At 46.0% G+C, this 25,401-nt stretch overlaps 1 long non-coding RNA gene across 1 annotated transcript; it reads right to left on the bottom strand.

Moving 5' to 3' along the window:
• Window positions 1-7,566: 7,566 nt before the first annotated feature.
• Window positions 7,567-20,254, bottom strand: LOC147000786 (uncharacterized). The gene is made up of 3 exons (XR_015045584.1): window positions 20,077-20,254; window positions 15,195-18,704; window positions 7,567-8,876 (listed from the first exon to the last, which is right to left on the bottom strand). It is a non-coding gene; the product is annotated as an uncharacterized LOC147000786 (long non-coding RNA).
• Window positions 20,255-25,401: the final 5,147 nt, after the last annotated feature.

Below are 25,401 nucleotides of genomic sequence, written 5' to 3'. Positions count from 1 at the left end.
AACAAAAGGAACCAACATGCCTTTAACCCCAAGGCATAGTGATGAGGCATAGGAGGCAGATATCAGTAAGTTCGAGGCTATCCTGGTGTACAGAGAGAATGCCAGAACAGCCAGGGCTACACAGAGAAACCCTGTCTCAAAAAAACTAAAGAAGAAGGAGGAGGAGGAGGAGGAAGAGAAGGAGGAGGAGAAACTACACAAACAAGCTGAATATACTCCTAAATGGGTCACTAAGGAAAGATCTAATCCACAGAATAAAGTGAAAATGAGGCACAACTGAACAGAGCCTCTGAGATGCAGCTACACCTGTTCCAAGAGAAACATTCATAGCCACAAAAGCTGATTGAAAAAAAATCACATTCCAGGTAGATATTTGCAATGCCATGAGTCTAATTAATTAGGTCATCTGAAAGAATGTAGAGTAATAGAAATGACAGTATGATGTTCAGGAGACAATGGTTTCAGTCAGTCCTCTGTACCTTTTAACTAGAGGAGGCACATATGAGCACACACATACACACACACACACACACACACACACACACAAGTTTTTAAAAATATATTTAATGAACTTAAATTCAATAACTACTACCCTGTGAATCAAATCATCATCATCATCATCACCATCATCACCATCATCACCATCATCATCACCACCATCATAGTATACAGTATGCTCATATATCCGAGTTTAAATACTGTGGATTACTGTATGGTAATAGCTTTTTAAAAATAATTTGTTTATTTTTATTTTATGTACAACAATATTTTGACTGCAAGCATGTCTGTGCGGGGTTTCAGGATCCCCTGTAACATGAGTTACAGACAGTTGCCGGCTGCCATGTGGGTTTTAGGAATTGAATCCGGGTCCTCTGGAAGAGCAGACAGTGGCTTTTGACTACAGAGCCATCCTCCAGTGTCTGCCCCACCTCCCTCCAAAAATGTAAGATTCCATGACTAACCAAAGAAGCGAGGTGGGGTTAGAGAATCTGTGGAGTTCCTGTGGTTAGAAGTGGAAGAAGCAGACACTGCCATTGCCAGCCTCATCCCCAGGCCTGCTTCTTTTTTTTTCCCTTCCCTCCCTCCCTCCCTTCTTTTTTCAGAAGCAGTTTTTCCCCTCCATTTTGAGGATGGAAGATAACTGTACCTTGATAAATATGTGAGTGACATTTTCTGTCCACACCACTCATGTGACTCATGTGATGCAAACATCACACTTTTCAGGGTGAGCTGAGACTGTAGGAGAGTATATTACAATTATACCAGAAAAATCAGGCCTGAGGACTTTACACACACACAAGGCTGAGTAGAGGGCACAATAAAAATGTAAAATAGTGAATTGCATAATTTCTGCTTTGTAAGCACATTTCTACAGAAAGGTGGTAGAACTAGGGGTTGGTGACTGGGTTGATGAAGTGTAGAAATGTTGTAGCCTGCTGTGGTTGGAACACAACTTGTGTTTAAAATTTGATCACTAATTCACATTCTTAGCAAAGCATTTTTTATTAGATATTTTCTTTATTTATATTTCAAATGTTACCCTCTTTCCTGGTTTCCCCTCTGCTCACCAACCCACCCACTCCCACTTCCTGGTCCTGGCATTCCCCTGCACTGGGGCATAGAGCCTTCACAGGACCAAGGGTCTCTCCTCCCACTGATGACCGACTAGGCCATCCTCTGCTACATCTGCAGCTGGAGTCATCAGTTCCTCCATGTACACTTTGGTTGGTGGTTTAGTCCCTGGGAGCTCTGGGGGGGGGGGGGTACTGGTTGGTTCATATTGTTCCTCCTATGGGGTTGCAAACCCCTTCAGCTCCTTGGGTACTTTCTCTAGCTCGTTCATTGGGGACCCTGTGCTCCATACAATGGATGACTGTGAGCATCCACTTCTGTATTTGCCAGGCACTGGCAGAGCCTCTCAGGAGACAGCTATATCAGGCTCCTGTCAGTAAGCACTTGTTGGCATCCATAATAGTGTCTGGGTTGGTTTCTTTCTTCCTTTCTTCCTTTCTTTCTTCCTTCCTTCCTTTCTTTCTTTCTTTCTTTCTTTCTTTCTTTCTTTCTTTCTTTCTTTCTTTCTTTCTTTCTTTCTTTCTTTCTTTCTTTCTTTCTTTCCTTTTTGTGTCTGGGTTTCGTAACTGTATATGGGATGGATCCCCAGGTGGGGCAGTCTCTGGATGGTCATTCCTTCAGTCTCTGTTCCACACTTTGTCTCTGTAACTCCTTCCATGGGTATTTTGTTCCCTATTCTAAGAAGAACCAAAGTATCCACACTTTGGTCTTTCTTCTTGAGCTTCATGTGGTCTGTGAATTATATCTTGGGTATTCTGAGCTTATATCCACTTATCAGTGAGTGCATACCACGTGTGTTCTTCTGTGACTGGGTTACATAACTTAGGACGATATCCTCAAGATCCATCCATTTGTCTAAGAATTTTATGAATTCATTGTTTTTAATAACTGAGTAGTAAGCTATTATAAATAAGGCTGCTATGAACATAGTGAAGCACACAAATTCACTGTGGCATTTTGGCCAGCAGGTGGCGATATTGTGTCACAGGGGGATGAGGCAACCGGTGAGTTTTGGGTTTTTTTGTTTTGTTTTGTTTTTGTTTTTGTTACCGCCTAACCAGTTTCGGAAGCAGGGCAGCACAGATGCGTCAGGCCTCCTGCTTGTCTCCTTTAGATGTTGGGCAGCTCTCCCTAGGATCTCAGCAAGGAGTGGGTCAGTTCTGGAATCTGCCTTAGGGTTGGATGGGCCCACTGGGCACAGAAGAGCGGGCACCGTCAGAGTTCCCCGTTGCAAAGACAGGTAACTGCAAGGTATTAATTGATACTGTTTGCTTCGAGCCCCTGAGCTGTCATTTTGACTATTGCAAGTGCATTCAAAATGGTGACACAGACAGACACTGAAAGTGTTGTGACTGAGAGATGGCATCTCTGGCATATGTCAGGCCTTGGGATCAATCCCCAGTGTTGCATGAAACTGCTGTGGAGGTAGGAGCTGGAGATATGGCTGCGGTGTTAAGAGCACTTGCTGCTCTTCCGTAAGATCTGGATCTGGTTTCCAGCACCTGCATCAGGAGGCTCAAAACTGCCTGTAACTCCAGTTCTAGGGTATCGTCTTCTTCTGGCCTCCAGGAGGGTCAAGCACACACATGTTGCACATACGCACACATGCAGGCAAGCATTCATACACGTAAGATACAAATTAAAGAAAAAAAATAAACAGGTGTGGAGTACATGCCTGTAAATCTAGTGCTTAGAGAGGGCAAGGGGGAGGTGGGAGGACACAGAATTATCTCAACTCAAGGTCTCAAGTTATATCTGGAAAACAAACAAAAACAACAACAAGCCACGCAACACACACCTTTAGTCTCAGCACACAGGAGACAGAGGCAGGCAGATCTTTGAGTTCAAGGCCAGCCTGGTCTACAGAGTAAATTACAGGACATCCAGGTCTACACAGAGAAACACTGTCTCAAAACACTAAAAATAAATAAACAAATTTAATTAAATAAATAAAGTTACAAAGAACATATTCCAGGAAGTATCTTTTGGGCTCTGGAGGTGCCAAATGGCATAGGTTTCTGTTGCTTAGGCTCTTGTGCTTAATGGCCTCTCGCCATCTGGTTATCTCTGGTATTAACTGGTCTTGCTATCTCAGCCTGGAGCCTGTCCCTCTTGTGAGCCTGGTTATAATGGCAGGGGACAGACCTCTAGGCCCATCTGTGAGGTTTTCAAGACTAGGTGGACTGAAGTAGGAAGATCTATCTGAGATGTGGGCAGCTTGGCCATGGCGTGGCCTCTGGTTGAATAAAGGAGCAAAACACCAGCGTTCATCTCTCTCTGCATCATCCCTGGCTGCAGATGCTCCCTCGGGACCCTGCTGCCAGGACCCTGTGTGATGAACTGAACCCTCAAAATGAGGTCTAGTCTCAAGTCTCAGTATGGGTGTCCAACAACAGATGAATAAGACAGTTACTTAATGGAGCATTTTCAACTGAAAGCGTTAATTCAATCCTGTCATTTTCAGCAAGGTAAGAACTGGGACTATTAAGTGACATCAAATAAGCCAGACATGGAAACTCGATGACCCCAGGTTCTGTCTATACTGAAGATTCAAAGGCAGTCAGCTGCTTGTTGGACAGTGATTGCTGCTGCTTGGTAAGGGTGTGGGTGCAGGGGAGTTAAAGAAAGGACGGTTGCAATTGATCAGCACATGCTACACGCGTGTACAGAACATCACGCCATTAGCATGCACGTTAACAAACCTTTTGTTATTATTGATGGTTTTGTTTTTTTCAGGACAGATCTCTCTCTGCAACCCTGATTGTCCCGGAACTCCCTTGGTAGACCAGGCTGGCCTTGAACTCAGAGATCCGTCTGCCTCTGCCTCCAGAGTGCGGGGATTAAATGCATGTGCCAACAAATGTTAATGAAGTATGAAAAGAAAAGGTTCTGTAGGAAAGGGGACTGTTTTCATCCAAGTGGCGGCTCCTCGTGACAGGAGCCCTTTTAGTCCTTGATGGATCGTCCTGGGGAGACCACACCCTGGGAAAACCTCCTTGCTTAGACAGAGGTGTAGAGGGAATGACTCTGTCCAAAGCCCATAGAGGCACAAATCCTGAGGAGGGTGGAGCCTGTGTGTACTTCTCTCATACTTTGCTAAATTCCACTTCTAAGACTGCTTCTTTGTAGCAATGACTTCACAGCGTGGCTTTTGCTGTAAACTTTGATGCCTTTGAGCTGGCTGCACTGATGGGTTCTGAAGAGTTTTAACCCTATAATGTCCATCAAGATCTACTAGTTATGTCTTAGACGTGGAAATTTGCCTATACACAAATGGGCATGTCTGTGAGGCCAGATGCTAAGTATCTGAGCTACCTAGAGGAGCAGAATCCACCAACCCTGCCGAGGGGAAGCTGCTGGACCTTGTCTCTTCCTAACTGTGCAGGCCAAGGTTCCAGGCGGTATCTTCCAGTGAGGGCCTTTGCTCATTGGCCTTTCCTATGTGGAACCAGCTACATGCTTGCATCACTCACTATCCACATTCCTAGCTTGACTGCATTCTTGAAGAGTTTTGGAATTTTCCGCTTTGATGCAACCAGAGACTCCAAAACCTGCCACTAGGGGACGCCCTTTAGCTGGCCTTACCCAGAAGTGCCAGGTCCATCAAGGGAGAAGTCAAGAGTCTTCCCTGGTGCGTCAATATTGACTTGTGGGTTTTGTGACTTGGCACTCAAGGTCTTTGCTGCCCTGACCGGGTCACACTCGGCACTTCGATTCCCTTCTATTGTCCTTCTGCCTGCCCATCACAATCTGTCCGCACACTGTCCTCCGCGCCGGAATCAGCTGAAAAAGCATTTCAGTCTCTTTCTGTGTTCCCTTCCCACTTCTACCCGTGTTCTGATAGCTCATTTCTTTCTCGTGGTGAGTAATATTTCACTGTGGGGATGGACCCTCGTTCACTAACTATTCATCTTTTAAAGGACCTCTCAGTTGCTTCCCTGTTTAGATAATTTTAAGTACAAACTGCTTTTACAAACGTTTGGGTACAGACTTTGTAATGGATATGTTTTTAACATCTTTGAGAAAACACCCCAGAACACAGTTGCTGGATTATATAACAGGAGTGCACTGTGTTTTATAGGAAAGTTTGCAAGGCGGCTCACCCTGTGTGCTATCTCTGCCCCAGCGGACGGCTGCTCAGCGTGTCCTCGGGAGAGCATGGTGTGGGCAGGCAGCATCCCAGAGTTCCGACACTCAGTCGGTTAAGCACGTATCAGCGCTTGCCTCAAAGTCTTGGGTCTTGCGTTTTGCTACATCATTCTGCATTATATCTTATTATATCTGCATTATACCTTTTTTCTTTTTTTTTTTTTTTTTTTTTGTTTTTTCTAGACAGGGTTTCTCTGCGTAGCCCAGGCTGTCCTGGAACTCACTTTGTATACCAGGCTGGCCTCAAACTCAGAAATCCGCCTACTTCTGCCTCCCGAGTGCTACTACTACAGCCCAACAAACCATTGAACATTAGTCTTATTTTAGTGTTTACTTTTGTATGAGGAATGAAGGGAGAACTGGGTTCTGTGAAGTGTTCTCTTTTCTAAACAGAGTTAGCGTTCCCACATTTTTTTTCCCTCACTACTGTGACTTGTCCAGCAGGTTTGGAATATCATGTTTATCAGGCACTAAAGACTCCATTGTCGAAGACTTCTCCCTGGGCTCTCTTCTTAACTCACTGAACTATTTCTTGTCCATTGGAAATGAGACTTACTCCCTCACAGGTCTTGGTCATGGCCGTTGTCAGGACCTACCTCCCATGGAGGAGCCTTCTTACTCCCTCCTGTGCATTCTGGTTGTCTGTAAACCCTATGTCCTAACATACACATATTCTCTGATATAGTGTGACCTGTAGAGACTAATTCCTGTCATCAGATGTGTGTCTGACCCCTCTAGAACACATGCTGAAGCTCAGTTCCCAATGCAACAGTGCCAAGGCATCACACAAGGAGTATCTGAGGACACGGGTACCTGCCCCTGTGAATAGCTGGGCTCTTTCTCAGCAGACTGGGCTGAGTCCCTCCTTACAGACTACGTTGAAGGAAGTGTTCCTTAAAAAGTTCAGTTTTCTCAGCTACCCCTTGCTTCCTCTCTTTCTATGTGAACTCCCCCCTCACATACACACACACAGGCATTTCTACCACGGTGCCATCCACTATGAGGCTTTTATTGAAACCAATGTCAGTGTAAAGCTCTGGGGCTTCCACTCTGCTAAAGAGCTGGGCAGGTGGTCCCAGGTGGTATACGACAGGAAGCCACGGGAGCAAGCCAGTAAGCAGCATCCTCTGTGGCTTCTGCACAGTTCCTGCCTTGAGTTCCATCTCCACGATGCTCTGTAAACTTTGCTCAAACAGTCCTTTCTTCCTCAAACAGCTTTGGTCCTTTGCTGGAATGTGGGATTGCAGTTTGCAGCTTTCAAAACACACCTACTGCTTCTGCTCTGCTCAGGCAAAACTCTTAATGAAGAAGTGTATTTGTTCTGACACAAAGCAAGGTCACAGCCATCTTCCAGGACATGGGCGAGGCTGTAGGGAGATGGTGCCACAGTGAATCATGGCTGCAGAGGCCCCACAGGGAAGGTCCCCCAGGGGCTGCAGTCTGTGCAGATAGGAGCAGTGACTGTTGAACGCTGACTTATGTCATGTGTTAACATTAGCAAAGTTAAATAATGTGCCTAGGTTTTCATGTTTGTATATCTCTTTTAAACTATGTGCCTATACTATGCCATTATTGCTATAGAATACATACATTTTTTTTTTAAAAAAGGTCAAGCACGGTGGCCCATGCCTTTAACCCTAGCATCCAGGAGTCAAGGTTGGTGGATCTCTGTGAGTTTGAGGCCAGCCTGGTGAGTTTTAGGACAGCCAGGACTACATAGAGAGATCATCAAAAAAAAAAATCACTATTTTAAAACCCATTTCACTGTTAAGTAATTAAAAGTCTAATTCCAAAATCTGTTGATTTCTACTGTTTTTGTTTTGCGTTGGTAGACTAGATCTCTTCTTCCTCCTCTCCTCCTTCTTCTTTCTTGTTTGTTCTTTTTGTTTTGTTTTTGTTTTTGTTTTTTGTTTTTTTTTTTGAGACAGGTTTTCTCTGTGTAGCCCTGGCTGTCCTGAAACTCACTCTGTAGACCAGGCTGACCACGAACTCAGAAATCCACCTGCCTCTGCCTCCCAAGTGCTGGGATTAAAGGCGTGCGCCACCACCACCTGGCTTCTCTTACCTTTCAAGTTCAATTTATTTCAATTCTAGGTTTTAAGACTGCTCAAATCTGAAGTGTCACAGGTGAGAAAGTGAAAAATGCCCAGTTTCCCAAGGACTCTGACTTCCTAACCTTCTGACCCCCAAGACATTTTCTCTACATCCTGGGGGATCCAGTTCTCAGCGCTGGTCATCTTGCTTTACAGACATAGCCATTTCCTTGTGTTTGTGTCTCTGAATCAAAAAGTAATTAACTCTAGGATCTCTATTAATAAAATTATTATTATTATTTTACCTTTTCTTGTATGTGCATTAGTGTTTTACCTACATGTATGACTATGTGAGAGTGTAAGATCTTGGAATTACAGACTGCAGTGAGCTACCATGTGGATGCTGGGATTTGTACCCTGATCCTCTGGAAGAGCTGCCAGTGTCCTTAACTGCTGAGCTATCTCTCTGGACCCAACTCTGTGCCTACATCTGTGGCTGGTGGGTGGAGGGGAGAGTGAAAAATGGAGAAAGCAATCTGCTTCCAACTCCCCAACTTGGAGGCTCCTCAGCGGAGCACCAGCAGGATTCTGAGAGACTCCTCACTGCCCACTCCACAGTTGTGGGCCACTCCTTCACTCCTCAAGTTGGAATTGGTCCTCGGCATGGCAGATTCAAAGTATGATCACCAAGCCTTCGACTCTTTTTGTTTACCTTCTCAGTCATAAACGTTCATTCCGTTCCTTGTGTGCAACTCGTATTAAACCACACACTGATTTATTAAGCTCTCCATGGCCAGAAGTTGAAGTGAAGCTATAAATCGCCATCCAGTCAAGGAAACTCTCTGTAACAGAATCTGCCAGTCTGCTCCTGGGAAGCCTGGTAAATGGCCACCAACACATCCCTGTGTGCTCTTCCGCCCACCTCCTCATACTTTCTCCTTGTTCTTATGACACACCAATTCCAGGAGCACATACTGTCACACCCATGCATTTTCCACTGGCCTCATGAGAGGGAGCCTTAGATGAGACTTATGTGTCTCTGCAGAGAGTGGAGAACACATGCTACGAGACTCACAGGTCAGCGGGCAGAGTTCCAGTCCTGTTTCAGTTCTGCAGCACTGCCTGGGAACACAGCAGGGAAATAAGTTGTTTTGAATAATATATTGGCTTCTAGTGCACATGCTCGTGCACACCCCCTCCCCCCCCCCCACACCTTTCAGGAGGAAACTCCTCCCTGATTTCAATCATACAGTGTAGTTATAGGGGCCAGCCACGCATCCCATTCGAATGTAGCCATAAGATTGTGGGTCTCTGGGAGGTGGCAGTGGAAGTTTGCACACTCCTGCCCCAGATGGCTGGATTGGGAAAGCTGGCAGAAAGTATTCAGCAGCCATGGTGTCTACATGGAATGAGTCAGCCTTTGGAGGCAAAAGAGGAGCTTCCATACAGAGAAGCAAACGAGAGGAAGAAGGGAAGGAGGAGAGGAGGGGAGGAGGGAAGGAGGGAAGGAGGGAAGGAAGGAAGGAAGGAAGGAAGGAAGGAAGGAAGGAAGGAAGGAAGGAAGGAAATAGCGAAGGGGAAGGAGGGAGGGAAGGTAGGAGGCAAGGCAGGAACAAAGCCAGTAAGCAGCATCCTCTGTGGCTTCTGCACAGTTCCTGCCTTGAGTTCCATCTCCACGATGCTCTGTAAACTTTGCTCAAAGGAAGGAGGGAAGGAAGGAAGGAAAGAAAGAAGGAAGGAAGGAAAGAAGGAAGGACAGAGAGAGGGAGGGAAGGAAGGAAGGAAGGGAGGGAGGAAGGAGGGAGGGAGGGAGGGAGGGAGGGAGGGAGGGAGGGAGGGAAGGAAATAGGGAAGGGGAAGGAGGGAGGGAAGATAGGAAATAGGGAAGGGGAAGGAGGGAGAGAAGGTAGGAGGCAAGGTAGGAGCAAAGGAAGGAGGGAAGGAAGAGAGGGAAGGAAAGAGGGAAGGAGGGAGGGAGAGAGGGAAGGAAGGAAGAAAGGAAGAGGGGAGGGAGGGAAGGAAGGAAGGGAGGGAGGAGGGAAGGAAGGTAGGAGGAAAGGAAGAAAGGAGGGAGTGAGGGAGAGAAGGAAGGAAGGGAGGGAGGGAGGAAGGAAGGAAGAAGAAACAAAGAAATAAATAAAGTCTGTTGTAGCCGCACCCTAGCCTATCCTGTCAGTGAACTAAATACCAGTGTATAGCTGAGCTAGTTTAAACTGAGTCCCCAGTCACTCAACATTAACCTAAGACCACTCTGCATGCTCTGGCGCTCACACAGCTCTCTCTCTGTCAAGCAATCTGTTCAGGGAACAGTGCCACCCACAGTGGGTGGCTGTTTCCATCTCAACTAACTCAATTAAAGCAATCCCTGACCCGAGAGATGGTGCAATGCTTCAGAGTGCTCCATGCTCTTCCGGACGACCTCAGTATGGGCAGCAGCTGATGCTCCAAGGGATTTGATCCCCTCTTCTGGCCATGATAGGGACTACACTCACATGCACATTCCCAAACACAGACACATAGGGGTACTCACAACTAAAAAGGAAGGAAGGAAGGAAGGAAGGAAGGAAGGAAGGAAGGAAGGAAAGAGGGAAGGAAGGAAGGAAGGAGGGAAGGAAGGAAAGAGGGAAGGAAGGAAGGAAGGGAGGAAGGAAGGAAGGAAGGAAGGAAAGAGGGAAGGAAGGAAGGATGGAAGGAAGGAAAGAGGGAAGGAAGGAAGGAAGGAAAGAGGGAAGGAAGGAAGGAAGGAAGGAAGGAAGGGAGGGAGGAAGGAAGGAAGGAAAGAGGGAAGGAAGGAAGGAAGGAAGGAAGGGAGGGAGGGAGGGAGGAAGGAAGGAAGGAAGGAAGGAAGGAAGGAAAGAGGGAAGGAAGGAAAGAGGGAAGGAAGGAAGGGAGGGAGGGAGGAAGGAAGGAAGGAAGGAAGGAAGGAAGGAAGGAAGGAAGGAAGGAAGGAAAGAGGGAAGGAAGGAAAGAGGGAAGGAAGGGAGGGAGGAAGGAAGGAAGGAAGGAAGGAAAGGAGGGAGGGAGGGAGGGAGGGAGGGAGGAAGGAAGGAAGGAAGGAAGGAAGGAAGGAAGGAAGGAAGGAAGGAAGGAAGGAAGGAAGATTTACAAGCATGCCCAGATGCCTGTCCAAGTGATTCTGGATGTCACGTAGCTAGCAATGGACATTAACTGTTGCAAACAGGTGTCTTAGACTTTTCTTTATCAGCTTACAATGTTCATTTTATTTTTTATAAAGAAGGGGGTGGACAGGCAGGCAATGGTGGCTTACACCTTTAATTCTAGCACTTGGGAGGCAGTGAAAGGTAGATCTCTTGAGTTCAAGGCCACCCTGGTCTACAGAGCAAGTTCCAGGACAGCCAAGGCTACATAAAGAAACCCTGTCTCAAAAAACTAAAAGAAGGAGGAGGAGGATAAAATCATTTTGTAGTGATACACACCTCTGATCCCGGCACTCAGGAGGCAGAGGCAGGCAGATCTCTGTGAATTCAAGGCTAGTCAAAGCTACATAGTAATACTTGATCTCAAACAAACAAACAAAAGTATTTTCCTTCTGTAACTAATGAGTGAACCAGGAAGTTAAGCTTTTAAGCTGAGTTACTGTATTGTCTCTGGTAATAGTTCCCACAATGGTTGTACTATCCTTTCCTGATTCTCATTTCATATTGTGAATTACTTCAGATTGTGGCTGTAACTCTGTGTCTAGTCTCAGAGAGCCTCCCAATTTCTTCTTACCTTCCCTCCCCTGTGGGTGAGCAGTCTTTGATCTACCACTTGCTGCTAAATGCAGGGTCTGTTGTCATTTTTTGTCTCTGTGACTCAAGAGTTCTCCTTGTATAGAATCTGTTATCTTGTCTGGTAGAGAGTAGGTCTCCCTCTGTTGAGCTTTCATACTTTCAAAAGAATTTAATTTAGATACACAGTAAATAATACATACATACACACACTCTCACAGGACACCACATCACACCACACACATGCACACAAACTACACATAGCACACACATACCACATACACACATCACACATATCACACAATATCACATACACACATCACACATATCACACACATATCACATACACACATCACACATATCACACATATCACACACACACACACCACACATCACATATACCATATACATACACCATACACATCACACACACACCACACACAGACACACATATCACACACACCATACCACACACACATGCATACACACAACACCCCCCCACACACCACACTACACACACATCACACATACCACACCACACACACACCAAACACACGTACATACACACAACACACCTCACATACACTGCCCCCCACACCATACACACACATACTGCACACATGCACATACACACTTGCATTTATAGCATATTCTTTTTCTTTCCAACTTTATTTTAACATGTTTTTTTTTTTTATTTTTGGTTTTTCGAGACAGGGTTTCTCTGTATAGCCCTGGCTGTCCTGGAACTCACTTTGTAGACCAGGCTGGCCTCGAACTCAGAAATCCGCCTGCCTCTGCCTCCCGAGTGCTGGGATTAAAGGCGTGCGCCACCACGCCCGGCTTAACATGTTTTTTGTTGTTGTTTTATTTTGTTTTGTTTGAGAAAGGTCTCATCACAGTTCACACTGTACTTGAACCCTTGACCCTCTACCCAGCCTCTGGAGTGCTGAGGTCACAGCATGTCTACCATGTTCTTCAGCCTGCTTGAGTCTACATGCTGTACCAGAGCTGAATGTCCACCAAGCGCTTGCAAGTCCATGTGAAGTTGGGACAACCCTGGGGCAGCCCCTGGTCACCCCTTGATCCCTGGCTGTTTCCGTTTTTATTGGGTAGCCTGAAGCTTGGAGGAGTTCTTAGAAGCCTCAGCATCACAGGAGCCCTCCAAGTTCAAGACTGACTTCATGGGGATGCATTTCAAACAGTTAGGTGCTGCAACATCTGGCTTCACTGTTCTGCTGTGCTAAGATGGCGAGCGCCTCCACCACATACATAAAATTACTAAGACCGATGCTCACCCCCTGTTTATAAAACAGGTCCACTAGCCCTAGATCCAGGCTGGTGGCTCTCACATGCAATCCCAGCACTTGGAGGCTGATCCAGGAACACTGCTGTGAGTTTGAGGCCAGCCTGACTCCATAGTGAGTCCCGGGTCATCTTCAGGTATGGGTGAGACCCTGTCTCAAAACAATCAACTAAAAAAGATTCTAAAAAGAAAATCTAAAATAACATTCAAGGCCCGGTATAACATATAAACATCACCAGTGCCTTAAAAACTTCAGACGTTTTTGGTTGGCCCAGCGATCTTTGACAGCTCTTATCCTCAATTAGATTATTTAGAAATTACAAGCATCTCCAAATTCATTTCTCCACTCTGTTGTTGGACAAACAAAAATGTGTATTTATATTTGCCCATAACTTTTCTTTCCTCCTTCTTTCTTTTTTCCCTTCTTTTATTTATCTTCACAGTAATCTAAGATGACCTTAAACTTCTGATCCTTCTGCCTCCACCTCCCAAGTTCTGGGATTACAGGCATCACCATACTGCATATCTGGCTGTGGTTTATGTGGGAAACATGAACATCTGATACATTTGACGTCTTCTACTGTAAATTTAAGGTGAGGTTTGCTTACTCCCTCTCCTTTTCCTTCTCTGTGTGTGACACTGGGTAAGACTCTACGTTCATTTTCTCCCCCATGACTAGTCCTTTAGCCCTGTGTCTTGATTTTGACACCATCCCTCCTGTTTGCACACCATGCTCTGTACACGTCATGGCTGTGACTGTTGGACATCACCCAGAGGCTGCAGTTTCCCTGGAGGAGAAGAAGAACGAAGTCACTGAGACGATAAAACAGGAGCCATGGCCCTGAGCTGTTCCGTCTCTCCCAAGTGTTTGTTTGGTTGGTTGTTTGATTTGCTCATCCAAGTCTTCAGTAGTTCTACCTGTGACCCCCTGCTCACTAGGCCATGGCTGCCAGGAGCTGGGTCCAGCACTAACACAGGGTTCTGAGCCAGCCCCTGTCAGAACTCATATTGAACATTTCTTCCCACCTCCAGGTTTTGTAACGTGGTGGTGGTGTTGGTGATGCTGTTGGCACCAAGAGAATCGGCAGGTGCAGTGAGTTGCTTTTGGTTATTTATTTACTTACTTATTTTTATACTCATTGGTGTTCTGTCTGTTTGTAAGTGTGTGTGAGGGTGCCAAATCTCCTGAAACTGGAGTTACAGACAGTTGTGAGCTGCCATGTGGGTGCTGAGAATTGAACCTGGGTCCTTTGGAAGAGCAGCCAGTGCTCTTTTTTTTTTTTTTTGGTTTTTCGAGACAGGGTTTCTCTGTGTAGCCCTGGCTGTCCTGGCACTCACTTTGTAGACCAGGCTGGCCTCGAACTCAGAAATCCGCCTGCCTCTGCCTCCCGAGTGCTGGGATTAAAGGCGTGCGCCACCACGCCCTGCGCAGCCAGTGCTCTTAACCGAGACATTTCTCCAGCTCCAGGCAAGGCCTATTGTTAAATATTTATCAAAGCACCACAGACTGAAGCCCTGGGTGCTGAGACCACAGTAGGAAATGCCCAGGGACGGGTCCTGGAGAGTCATGACATTTCTGCAATCTTGACTGACCTGGCCGTGTTGTGAGAAAACAGCCCAACAGACAAGCCAGACTAGGGAACGTGTACTAGAGACTACAGACACACGGTGTGGGGGGCTTGTGTGCTAAGGGAGGATCTACAACACTCATTAGGTTCTTCCTGGACCACGAGAGAGGCAGAAGCACCTGCTCATTTGTCTGTCTGCCTGCTCCATCCCGAGAACTAGAAAGCTATCTGTGGCATCTCACAGTGACACTGGTCCCTAAAGCCATCTGCGCTCAGGGTGTTGAGACACAACATCTGTAATCCTTGAGAGGCTGAAATAGAAGAATTGTGAGTGCTAGGCCAACCTGGACTACACTGAGAGATCTGCCTCCCCGCCCAAAATACACAGACTAGAGAGACAGTCCAGTGAGTAAGGCGTGTGCCTCATGCGCCTGGGGAATGGAGTTCAGGTCTCCAAAACCGATGTAAAATGCTGGGCTCTATAGCACCTGAATGCATTCCCAGCAATGATGAAATGGGAGTCGGAGTCAGGGATACCCCTGGAAGCCCACACCAACTTCCTTTACAAAGTTTTGGGGCTAAGAGAGACCTCGCCTCAAACAGGTGTAAAATGTCTGAAGAATGACATCCAAGGTTGTTCTCCGATGTTCACTTGGGCATCAGGCACTCTTACCCACGTGTGTACACACATGCGTGCATGCACACACATGTACACACGAATAATTTTTGATCATATGACTGCTTTTGATCTGTGATCATTTCCAGTTCTTTTGCATCTAAACATCAAAGGGAAAGAGAGAAATTAGGTTAAAAAAATTTACTATTAAAAGGGTCCTACCAGGATTGATGAGGAGGGAAGGCATGGAATCCCATGTGCAACACATCTGTAGTCTTCCACTGGGCAAGGGATCCCATGTGCAACATGTCTGTAGTCTTCCACTGGGCAAGGGATCCCATGTGCAACACGTCTGTAGTCTTCCACTGGGCTTTGCGTCTGTCTGGATGTCCTGGCAGGCTGTGTACATGGTACACGTTGAGGATGAAGTGAGTGAGTACTTTCCTTCTTGCTGGGTTTGAATGGAGGTAAACATGGAATAAATGTGGACTAAGTGTTGGAGAGGGTCCATCTGCATAATCCTTGCTGCTATTCTGAAGTCTGAAACTTCCCTCGGGCACACACTGTCTAACCTGAGCAGGGGCTGGATAGAGTCCACCTAACACAGCCACAGAGACAAAGTAACATCCAGAAATGTATCCTTAGGAATAATTTTCCCAGAAGAAATATAGCGGCTTTCCTCCTCCTAAAACTTCTCCCCACTCTCCTGATTCATGACACTGCCACCTTTACATCCAGAATGAATGGTGCTGATCACATCAGTTTTATTCAGATTTAATGTGTGAATATTTTAAAAGTCACATAAGATTTTCACTTCAGAAACGTATGGGGACCTTTTATTTTATGTGGCTATATATGGAGCGCAGTCTGGCGTCATAGCTGTGGGAAGTATAATAATATTATTTAATTCAATATGTTCTGGTGCCTAGAGAAATATTCAAGGATTATTCAACATTCAAGCCATAGCCATCTTTGCAGACTACAAATAGCATTCATCTCTAGGGAGGAAAATTCCTAATCCCAGACTTAATAAATGATAAATATCTTGCCATAAAAAGGTTGAGGCTGAAAATGTCAACTCTGAAATGTCAGAGAATTTTGATGTTCTCAAAGCAATGTTAATTTGCTTCCTCTCAGCCATTTTCGTGTTTGCCAAGACGAAACAACATGGCTCCCTCTGAGAGACACTGAGTAAGCACATCTTAAGTACACTACAAGGTTCCTTCTTCTCCTGGATGGACACAGACAAGACTTTGTTGATTCTTTGGGACAAGAACAGAAAGGCTCTTTGTGGTCCTGATGGGAGGAATCCATTCCTGGGAAGTGCCACGAGGAGCGAGATTGTCCAGTAAAAATCCATGGCAGTCACCTCTGCTCATCATGACAAGGGTGTCTGTGGCTTGGATGCAGACTGAATGTGCTCCTCTAAGAGGTGGGACTTGTAGGATTTAAGAGGTGGGACTTGAGTCACTGGCGGTCCATTTCTGGAACAGGTACTGTAGTTTTCAAGAAACCCTAAAGTAACATGGCTTCCCCCTCAGCCCTTTACTGTCCCCTAATTCACCAGGTAATCTCTCTCTCTCTCTCTCTCTCTCTCTCTCTCTCTCTCTCTCTCTCTCTCTCTCTTGTTTAATAATGTCATCTATCTTGTACTGTAGCTACAAAACCTTCACTGAAGCTGAACAGATGTAGTGCTAGGCTCTTAGAGCTTAAAACCGAGGTGGGGAAAATCTTTTTTGTTTGCTTGTTTGTTTTGTTTGTTCTAAGACAGGTTTCTCTGTGTAGCCCTAGTTGTCCTGAAATGCATTATGTAGACCAGGCTGCCCACACACTCAGGGAACTCCTGCCTCCTGAGAGTTGGGATTAAAGGCATGTACCACCAGGCCTGGCTACCTTTTTTATTTTTAAAGTATCCAGCTTCAGGTATTTTGTTATAGCAACAAGAGATCAAAGGCAATGACAACTTAATTTTGTGCCAGCTACATTCACCGTAATGCTGGTGTCTTAGGGACACTGTGAGGCTTGGTATTCTGGAGCATCTTTCAAATGTTACATGAGATCCTGTCTCTAACAGACAAAAAGTACACAAGAAAGCATCTCTAATTCTGTTGGAACTATGAATGATTGTTATATAAAATAGGAGCTTTGTAGATCAGGTTGAACTTGGACTCAGCGATCTGGCTGCCTCTGCCTCTCAAGTGCTGGGACTAAAGCTGTGCACTGCCAAACCTGGTGAGTCTGTCCCCCCCACCCCCTTTTAACGATTTATTTATTTTTCTTTATGTGCACTGATGTTTTGCCTGCATGCCTGTCTGTGTGTCAAATCCCTTGGAACTGGAGTTACAGACAGTTGTGAGCTGCCATGTGGGTGCTGGGAACTGAATCCAGGTCCTCTGAAAGAAGAGCCAGTGCTCTTAACTGCAGAGCCATCTATCCAGCCACGTGTCTGCCTTTTTAAAAAGCTTTATTCTTACTTTACATGTATGAGTGGTTTTTTTTTTTTTAATGTTTGTTTGTGTACCATGTGCATGCTTGTTTTCTACAGAGGCCAGAATAGGGCGTCAGATACCTCGAAATTGGAGTTCCAGATAGTTCTAAGCTGCCCAGAGGATGCTGGGAAACAAGCCATGTCTTTTGCAAGCACAACTATGAATCTTAAGTGCTGAGCCAGCTCTGCAGCCCCATCTATGCTTTTAAATAATGCACCATCCTGACTGGGTGTGGCAGTGCATGCCTTTAATCCCATCATTTAGGAGTAGAGGCAGGTGAATTTCTGTGATTTTGAAGCCAACCTGGTATGCACAGTTGTATCTACAAGGTAGGCCAGTCAGGGCTACATAGTAAGAGTCTGTCTTAAGCAAGCAAGCGAGCAAGGAAACAAACAAACAAACAAACAAATTAACACACCATTCTAAGTGTGCAGTTTAGGAACAGTGGATGAGCTTAAGCTATTATGCAAAGCCGACACTTTATGAATTAGTCAGCCCCACCTATCCCCAGCTCTTGCTCTTCCCTTCTCTGTTTTTTTTTTTGTTTGTTTGTTTGTTTTGTTTTTCGAGGGTTTCTCTTAGAAATGGAAGCTTGCTCTAGCTGTCTCCTTACCACTGCTTACTTTCCTTAACATGATGCTTTGCCTGTTTTAGTACGCATTGCAATTCGCTTTGTCAGGCTGAGTGCTGATCTTTGTGTCTACACCACATTTCGTTCATTTGTATCTGCACTGATGGATGCATGGTATTTTCAGCTACTGTGACTGTTGTGAACATGGGTGTACAGATATTTTCAAGACTCTGCTTTCAGATCTGTTGAGACTACACTCAGATGTGGGCTTGCTAGAGACATGTGCACATTGTGTGTGCTTGTCACCCTTACACACTGATGGGTGGTGTCAGCAGGAAAGGTTCTTCTTACAAGTCTAGGGTCCCAACCTAGGCATTGCAAATTGTTAGGCCTCCTGGGGCGTTGTAATTGCCAGAAGGATTAAGAAACTGTGACCTAACACAGGCACTTGTCCATTTTTAAAGAATTTTTCCCATCGTTTGGTGATGTGGGTTAAAATGGCTCATCCATCAGGATTTGTGCTTCCAGTAACTGCAGATAGGTGGAGACTTCACACCAGGGTCTTCACTTCAGCCTTCGAAAGGAATACTTGGTAGGCCTACCTACAGCGATGGAGTAGGTGGGTGTCTTAGCAACCGAAGAGGACAAACTGGGGGGCTCCCCAACACAGCTCTGTGTGTGTGTGTGTGTGTGTGTGTGTGTGAGAGAGAGAGAGAGAGAGAGAGAGAGAGAGAGAGAGAGAGAGAGATAGAGAGATTGAGATTGATTTAGAGCTCTCAAACGAATAAAAACCTCTTTCAAATCAACTTGCCCTAGAAGGTTTCTATGCAGACTGTCAGCCATTCAGACCATACTGTGACTTAGTAAATAGATGCTTTTCAATGGTGTTATGACATGAAAGCACAGGTCAGCCTCAGCACTGTTGACATTTGGGGCTGGAGAACGTCTTTGATGTGGGGAGCTGTACACTGTCAGATATTCAGCCGCTACTCTGATCTCCACCTACACTGGCTCTCCAGCCTTGCTTGCAACTGCTAAGCAAGCCTCCAGGTATTGACAAAGGTCACACGAGGACAGCCCCAGCTCACTGATTAAAATCGCTGCTAAGAAGGAATAGAATTCTTGAGGAAAGAAGAGGAGATTTGGGGTTTTGTTTGTTTGTTTGTTTACTTGTTTTTCAAGACAGGGTTTCTCTATGCTGTCCTGAAACTTGCTCTGTAGACCAGATTGGCCTCAAAATTAGTTATCATGAGTGCTGAGATTAAAAGTGAGGGCCACCTCCCCCCAGTTTAAGAGGAGAAATTTTAAAGCAGGCAATGTAGAGGCTCTTAGGCCGGGTTAATACAGTAATTCTGAGTCCATTTGCATCGCTGACCCAGAAGCGCCACTGTCCCTTTAACTTTATTATTTGTTTGTTTGTTTTGTTTTAAGGTAGTCTCACTTTGTAACCCAGACAGACCTTGAATTCATGGCCATACTCCTGCCTCCGCCTCCTGAGTGCTAGAATTTCAGGCATGAGCCAACATGCTGGACCCAGCAAAACTTCCTGTTGCAGAGATGAGAGACACACGCATGCGCCAGCAGAATAGCTGGTGCGCATGGAACCTCGCCTGGCTCTACGTAGCACCTTACTACTGTCTGCTTTCTTCTTAGCTCTCACTACTTCCAAAATATGAAATACAGTGCGGGTTATCCTGAGAAGTCACCCTCTCCACCCTTCAGAAATATTTTCACAGTAACCAAGTCATTAGCACAGCTCGTTCCTTAACGCATCTCACCACCCACCACACTAAGACAGCCATAGACATCCCCAAAGTGCTTTCATTCAAATCTGTCCCGCTTCTCAATAACGATTGCTGCTTGAGCAGCGAGCCCGGCTTGGAAGATGGCAGAGATCTCTGGTCCGGACGGCCAGTGCCCTCTTCCTCTCAGGCCCCTGCCCACCTTAGAAGCTGCTTTCGCACACGAAGTGACTGCGGCTAACGAGCCCCACCCCAACGTCCTTATTCTCTCCACGCAGCCCTGCTTCATCAAGATAACAGACCTCCAGTCCCGCTGTGTGAGAGGGGAGCCGCCCCGGGGTGCAGCCCCCTGCCCACGGCCCGCTCGCCCGAGGCTGCCCCGCACCCCGCGGGCCGCCATCTTGCCGTGAGACGAGCCGGGTAAACAAAGCTGGGCTCGGATTTAAGGGAGGATGTGTGCCGGCTTCCAGATCCTCGGCCCACAAGCCTCAACCACTGTACAAACTGAGCACGACTGTTTGCTTAGTGGCTTTATTGACTCAGGTCCCGCCTCCCGGGCAGGTGGCCTGCCGGCCACCGCGTCCTTGTTCCGCCTGGCTCTGCCCCAGCGCCACCGCGGCCTCCCTGCTGGGGCGGCCTTTCTTTCTTTCTTTCTTTCTTTCTTTCTTTCTTTCTTTCTTTCTTTCTTTCTTTCTTTCTTTCTTTCTTTCTTTCTTTCTTTCTTTCTTTCTTTCTTTCTTTCACTTCAGACCCTTGAAGATCAGGCTGGCAGCTGACACCGGTGTACGGTTTCACTTATAAACAGGCATTATTCGCTCTGGTCGGTATTTTCAGCCAGCCGCGGCGTTTGTTGCGTAACAGGTACTTTTTCCTGGTCCCTCTTGAAGAACACTGAACTCTGCTGTGCTGTCCTGGCTCTAGTGCGTTAACTCTTTGTGACCCCAGGGCTTTATTTGTCATCCGCTTCCAAAGAGGCCTAATGGGTCATTAAGATGGCCCACAGACCACCTACAAACCTCCCACGAAGCCTGGCTTCACTGTGGGTTAGGCACAAGCAGCAGCTTTGAAAAGAACACATTGAAAAGATTTTCCTCGTTCATCAGGACAGAACTGGGGTTGTTTGTTTGTTTTGTTTTCTTGGGTTTTGTTTTTCGAGACAGGATTTCTCTGTGTAGTCCTGGCTGTCCTGGAACTCACTCGGTAGACCAGGCTGGCCTCGAACTCAGAAATCCGCCTGCCTCTGCCTCCCGAGTGCTGGGATTAAAGGCGTGTGTCACCACTGCCCAGCAGAATTGTTATTTATTATGTCATTTATTATTGATGTAGTTTGCTAGACAGGGGAAGGGAGGGCCACAGAGGTGATGTGGCTTCTCAAAATCCTGTAGACTGCAGGCAGAGCGCAAGTTACTGCCCGTATAGTTCCAAACCCAGTGTTTCTAGCCACACCTCAGCTTTCTGTGTGACAGAACATGTTATTCTTTGCCTCTCATCTGAGAAAAGAGAACCTCACCAGACCCCAGGTCAGGCACTAGCCCATGGGGTGTTAAGGGAAGATGCGCTGAGCGGCTGCCCACAGTCACCTGGCAGCTTCTAAGCAGTGTGGAACGGTGGTCTCTCTTCTCTGTGCCAGAATTGCCCCTGGACAACTCCCTTAAGCTTTCCTGTCAGAGGGTTAATTCATATGTTATACACATAGTAACACTCCCACACATAGTAACACTCACATACCCCCATGCATTCGGTATACAAATAGGTACATATGTACGTGCACAGACCTGCACTTAGACCATATGTATCCATGCCTTTATACACACTCGCACGTGCGTGCATGTGCACATACAATCTTACTCATTCATACTCATGTAGTCACACAATTTTATATCCCTACACTCCACACACTTACACAGCAAATTCATGCCCACACTCATACACACATAACATCTCCACACAAGTACAGTTGCACTCACATAATTACAAATGTCCCACTCACACAGCCCACTTGTTCACACTTACGCAGTCCTTTACACACTCCTATGCATATACACAAATACTTATCTTCACACTTTTTACACTTTTTGAAGCTGAGAACACGCTCTGGTGAAAGGAGGTCAACAGCCAACAGACATTAACGGACGGTAAACTGAGGCATGCTATGACTTTCTGGAGTCACCCAAACTAATCTTGTTCTTTCAGTGAGGACCCTCGACCTATTGCAAAGAAACCCGGTCTCTCTTCTGACTTTAATTGCCCTCGACCCCACCCCCTTACTCATGGCAGGTGTTTGGCACCGGGCCCTTCTCTCAGGGGACTCTGTGGCATCTTACACACTAGCTCTTAATAATATAATTGCTGCTCTTTGCTTCCCCTTCTTCATCTATAACATGTGACCAGTGATGGTACCAGTATGAGCCCCATAGAGCTATGAGTACCAAACAGGCTGGTGTATGTGAATCTAATGGACCAGGTAGACCAAATGTACTCAAAACTATGAGCTACCAATGCTTAGTTTGGTCTCTGTTGTTAACCAGGGACAGAGGATGCTCAGCTCACCAACAGGCACTTGCCTGCCTCTGAGAGCTTTCTGTTGAGGTGGCTAAAGTCTGACACTTGAAAGAGTTTGATGTCAGGGAGCCGCTCCTGTATCCTACTCAGTGCGAGAGCATCCGAGACTCCTTGGATGATCAGTGGTAAAGTCAGTTGCCCTGGTTGGCAGGGCCACACTTTATTAACCTTCCCCATAATTATTATATTGATTTAAGGTTTGGGAAAAACTGTGGGAAACCAATTGGAGAGAGAGAGCCATGCAACAAACAGGATTTTATGTTTATTTTTAGCTTCTAATGACAGAACCCTGGAATGGACATATAGCCTATGACAAAGGCTTCTCCTTGCAGTTACTGGGGAAACGGAGGCTCTGTTAGACCCAGGCACAGTGCTTCCTTCTGCTTCTCCCTCTGGTGAAGTCTGAGGCCAGCGTCCAAATCATCCAATCCTCATTGTCCTTTCCTGTTTGTCCATCTGCTCAGCCCACTAGGGGCTTACTGCTTGGTGATGTGATGGCCTCTGTGAACTCCTCTCTCAAAAGCTCCCCAGGGCAACCAAATTGCCCTTCCTTCCATCTGCCTCTTCCCCATCCCCCTCAGGTAACTGCAGCATCAGAAGGGCCTCTGCCCTAGAATCTCAACTATGTCCTTATCAGAACATTCATCTCATCAAAGGCAGGACCAGAAAGAGACCATTTACAGCACCCCCCAGTTCCTTTTTAAGAGATTGGGGTGGGGGTAGCAATTGATTGCTTTTTAAATTTGCTTTTTGTTTCCATTGACACCTAAGTTTACAAAACAGTTCCTATCCATGCCTCAGGGATTACTGGAAGGGTAGTCAATGAATGGCAACATGGGAAAGTGGTGGGAGGGGTGGCCTTTACTTTTACATTGATTTCTTCTTCATACTTCTCTAAATTGGTTGACTTAAAAACACATCCCTCTCCCTACTGGTGTTAGGGGGCTGGAATTCAGAGTCTTGTGCATGCTAAGGCAAGTATCTTACCACTGAGTTATATCCCAGTCCAAAACTAAAGTCATTTTAAGAAGAATATTTTCATTCAGAGATAATGCACCTAACCTTCAAGACTAGAGGCCCCAGGGAGTTTAGAGGTCAGGTGGGGTGGAGGGGTGGGGACATCCATGTGGAGACAGGGGGGCAGGGAGGAGGTATGGGATATGGAGCAGTCAGAGGGTGAATGGGGAATAAAATATGGAGTGTAAAATAAGCAAACAAATAAATAATTTTTTTAAAAAAGGAAAAAAAGATTTTTTTTTAAAAAAGCACACTTGAAAAGGTGATATTGGAGAAATGGCTCTGCAGTTAAGAACATTAACACCCATGTACTGGGCCCATATACTGTTCCAGCACCCACACTGGGTGGCTCAATACCAACTACAGCTGTCCATGTCTGTGGGCAACACACACACACACACACACACACACAGAAACCAAATCATTAAGAAGCACGCACAGTGTCATTGCTGTGCTTTATCCAGATGCTGTACGGTGTATCGTTTTCTGCTGCTGAAGACAAAGATCGCCTGCCCAGGGACGCAGCATTCTCCATCCTGGAAGGCTTGCTGAAATGGATTTTCCACTCATGGAGCGTTTGTACAATATACCTACTGGACCTCGCTTTTTAGGGAAGGTTGAGGTTTCCGGAAGGAAAAGACTGCCCAGCAGTTGCAGAGTGGGAACCCTTTACAGCATCATTAAAGGGAAAAAGGAACTGCTAGATCAGGTGCACATTAGATAAAAATTCTCAGGGTTGATTTCAACATTTATTTTTAGTTAGGGTCTTACAGTGTAGTCCTGTCAGGGCTGGAACTCACACAATAGACCAGGCTAGCCTTGAACTCATAGAGCTCCATCTGCTTCTGCATTCCAAACACTGGAATTAAAAACATATACCACCACGACTAGCAAGATGCATATCATAAGTATCTAATTCAACTTTGCAATCAAAACACTCTTGTGCAAACATCACCCTGAACATTACCTCTACCCGCCTCACCCCATTCTCTAGTCCCCAACCCCGATCCCAGTAGAACCACAATCTTGTGAGTTACATATTTTAGACAAATACAATACTTCTTTTTGCATGTAGCTTCTTTCATTCACACTCATGTTTGAGAGACTCATAGATTGTGTGGCAGTCTCATGCAAACCCACTGTGATTTACTGGTCTAGTCTATAGGGGATGGAGCTTTGGTTAGTTTACGGTTTTGAGCTTTTATGTGAGTTACAGAGATAAACATTTTCATAGGTGTCTTGTGCTGAACATATCTATGCATTTTCCTGAGTAGGTGCACAGGAGTGAAAAGGGTGTGCAAGCATTTACCTTTACTTACTAGATACCACTAACAGTTTTTCAAAGAGGCCATAACCCATTTACATTCTCCTCAGTCCTGTATGAGAATCTCAATGAGATTGAAATGGAGACTTTTTGCAAGATTTGTGTTGGACCATAACCTGGAAGCTCTTTTCTCAAGCCTGAGGAGGATGGAATGGGGCGTTTTCCTGAAGAGTCTGAAGCATCAGGCAATCCCCCCCGCCAGCCCCCCACCACACAGTTTTTTTTTTTTTTTTTTTTTTTTTTTTTTGGTTTTTCGAGACAGGGTTTCTCTGTGTAGCCCTGGCTGTCCTGGCACTCACTTTGTAGACCAGGCTGGCCTCGAACTCAGAAATCCGCCTGCCTCTGCCTCCCAAGTGCTGGGATTAAAGGCGTGCGCCACCACGCCCGGCTCACACAGTTTTTTAAAGATCAAAGGATCTCACGAAGTAGATGAAGGTACAGCATAGCCTTTATGCTTCACAGGACCCACCAGGCTCCTCCAGCCCACAGTAGCCTCAGGGCTTGGAATTCAGGTCCCATGCAGATCTGAGAATTCCTTGGGTTCCTCAGGAAGGTCAAGTTCGTATGCCTGCATCTCTATCACATTTCTGGTTTCCAACAGAACGTGTGGAATCTCCCATCCTTTAGACATTAATGCCTTTCTTCTGTCTGTTCTCCTTTTACTTGCAGATAATTTGCTGATGCACAGATTAGAATGATAAAGTTTTCAGAGAGAAAAATAGTT

This window comes from Mus caroli, unplaced genomic scaffold (genome assembly GCF_978045245.1).
Source record: "Mus caroli unplaced genomic scaffold, Mus_caroli_1 scaffold_16, whole genome shotgun sequence".
Lineage (NCBI taxonomy): Eukaryota > Metazoa > Chordata > Mammalia > Rodentia > Muridae > Mus > Mus caroli.
This window is presented reverse-complemented; position numbering and strand designations above follow the sequence as displayed.